Source organism: Choloepus didactylus, chromosome 20 (assembly GCF_015220235.1).
Source record: "Choloepus didactylus isolate mChoDid1 chromosome 20, mChoDid1.pri, whole genome shotgun sequence".
Taxonomy (NCBI): domain Eukaryota; kingdom Metazoa; phylum Chordata; class Mammalia; order Pilosa; family Megalonychidae; genus Choloepus; species Choloepus didactylus.
In genome coordinates this window covers 57,465,691-57,468,931 of record NC_051326.1, presented here as the reverse complement: position 1 = coordinate 57,468,931, position 3,241 = coordinate 57,465,691, and positions in this window count along the sequence as shown.

The window sequence follows — 3,241 nt, the reverse complement described above, 5'->3', positions numbered from 1 at the left end:
AAAGCCATGTGGAGGACTAGCCAGCTAGAAGTCAACAGAACCCAGAAGAGAAAAGAGAAGACACTTGCATGTGCATTGTGCCCTGGGACAGAAAAGCCAAGGAGCAGGGATTGTCAGCAGCTAGCCCCAGAATGCCACAGTCTTTGAGAAGAAAGCATCACCCTGCTCATGCTTTTGATTTTGCACTTCTAGCCTCAAAATCGTGAGCCAGTAAATTGATTAACCCCATACTGTGTGATATTTGTTTAAGCATTGGGAAACTAAGACAGTTCCTGAATACAAAATAAATATATTTTTAAAATCAATTATATTTATATGTATATTAGTGTGCTGATTTGAATGTATTATGTCCCCCAGAAAAAGCCATATTCTTTGATGCAGTTTTGTGGGGCAGACGTTTTGGTACTGATTAGATTTGCGTGGAACTGCACCCCACCCAACTGTAGGTGATAACTCTGATGAGGTATTTCCATGGAGGCGTGGCCCCACCCATTCAGGGTGGGCCTTGATCAGTGGAGCCATATAAATGAGTGGAGGGGCAGAGGGAATGCAGTGCAGCTGTGATCGACATTTTGAAGAGGAGCTACAGCCAAGAGGGACACTTTGAAGAAAGCACAGAAGCTGCAGATGAGAGACAGTTTGAAAACAGCCGTTGAAAGCAGACTCTTGCTCTGGAGAAGCTGAGAGAGGACAAATATCCCAAGTGCAACTAAGAGTGACATTTTTGAGGAACTGCAGCCTAGAGAGGAACGTCCTGGGAGAAAGCCATTCTGAAACCAGAACTTTGGAGCAGACACCAGCCATGTGCCTTCCCAGCTAACAGAGGTTTTCTGGACACCACTGGCCATCCGCCAGTGAAGGTACCCGATTGCTGATGTGTTACCTTGGACACTTTATGGCCTTAAGACTGTAACTGTGTAAACAAATAAACCCCCTTTTATAAAAGGCAATCCATCTCTGTTGTTTTGCATTCCAGCAGCATTAGCAAACTAGAACAATTGGCAACAAACAAAATTAGGAAAAATTTAAATAACATTGAATAGCATGAAATACCTAGGTGAAATATTATGAAACAAGTGGAAAAGCTCTGCACTAAAAATTATAAAACATTTCCAAAAGAAAGAAGACCTACATTAAATGACGGAATATACCATATTTATCATTTAGAAGATGTAATATTGCAGAGATGTTGATCTTCCTCAAATTGATCTATAAATTAATGCAATCCAATTCAAAATGCCAGCAGGAAGTTTTATGGAAATTGACAAACAGATATTAAAATGTCTATGGAAATGCACAGGATCACCACCAACAAAGACAATATTGAAAAAGAAGAAACATATTGAAAGATTTATACTACCAGACAATAAGACTTAATATAAGCCACAGTAATTAAAACAGTGTAATGCTGGTGTCAGAATAGACATGTAAACCAATGAAATGAAATAGAAAGTTCAAAAACTGATCTACACATATTCAGTCACCTGATTTACAACAAGGACTTCAGTACAATTTAGTTGGAAAAAAAGACAAATTGAATACTCATACCAAAAAATATGAAAATAGTCCCATTAAGTCAGAAACAAAACAAGGATGTCCACTATCCATACTATTATTTAACAATGATTTAAAGATTCTAACCAACGTAATTACAAAAGAGAAAACTGAAAGATGTAAAAACGGAAGAGAAGAAGTAAAATTATCATTATTTGCCAGTGATTACTTTTACCTAGATACAATTGGCTGATAAACACTTACAAACACAAAAGAGAACTCTGTAAAATTATTGATTATAAAATTAATGTTAAAAAATCAATCACGATCTAAGATGGTGGCATAGAGAGGAGTGGAAGCTAGTTAGTCCCCCAGAACAAGTAATAAACAACCAGGAACAACTAGTAAATAATCCAGAATAACTGCGGGGGCACAAACGTGACTGTCCATTCATCATACACCAACCTGAATTGGGAGGAATGCCTGAGATCACAGCACAAAATCTGCAAGTAAAAACTGTTTATCCAAGCCGGAAGGCCCCTTCCCCCATGGCCCAAGCTGCAAAGCCTAGTGGTGCTAGAGAGCAGCTCTCTCTGAGCAAGTGAATATAGCTCAGCTGAGCTCCAAGTGGGGTTTTAATTAATAAATGTGGACTGCTTGATACAAGCTACAAATCCCCAACAAGCAGACAGAGGCTTTGGGTGACGACTGACCTTGGAGAGCCAGAGGGTAGCCACAGACTGGCCCTGAAGGGGGTTCTCTGTCCCTGTTTCAGCTCAGTGGAGAAAGCCTCAGCCATTTTCGGTTCCCATGACTCTGACCCAGACAAGGGTGGAGATAGCATAGACAAAGAGAGACCATTGAAAGGCTAATGACTTCTCCCTGGGGGGTCTATCTTCCCTAAGAGGAAAGAGGTGGGGCCCAGCTCTACTACCTGCCTTCCATTCAGAACGAGACCCCAGAGCCTGGGGGAAAACAGCCACAGGCCACACCTCCTTACACCAGTCTGGAGTGACAGGCTGACAGGTGCCACCAGCTGGGCAGAAAAGCACAGTGACCTGAGGCATCACAGGGTGTACCAATTTTCTAAGACACACCCTCAGGGAAACCAGATACTGAATGTTTCTTCCTTCTGGGATCAGAGCCCGTCTTGGTCTGGGAAAACCTGATTTTGGTAACCAAGGAAACCATGCCTAGACAACAGAAAACTACAACCTACACTAAGAAAAATGAAGTTATAGCCCAGTCAGAGGAACAAACTTACACTTCAACTGAGATACAGGAATTTAAACAACTAATACCAAATCAATTCAAAAAGTTTAGGGAAGATATGGCAAAAGAGATGAACCATATAATGAAAATACTGGGCGTACATAAGGTAGAAATTGAAAGTTTGAAAAACCAACTGGCAGAATCTATGGAAATGAAAGGCACAACACAAGAGATGAAAGACACAATGGAAACATACAACAGCAGATCTCAAGAGGCAGAAGAAAACACTAAGGAAATGGAGAACAAGGCACCTGAAAGCTTACACACAAAAGAACAGATAGAGAAAAGAATGGGAAAATATGAGCAACATCTCCAGGAACTTAAGGGCAAAATGAAAAGCAGGAATGTATGTGTCACTGGTGTCCCAGGAGGAGTAGAGGAGGGAAAAGGGGCAGAAGCAAGAATAGAGGAACTAATCAATGGAAATTTCCCATCTCTTATGAAAGACATAAAATTACGGATCCAAGAAGCACCG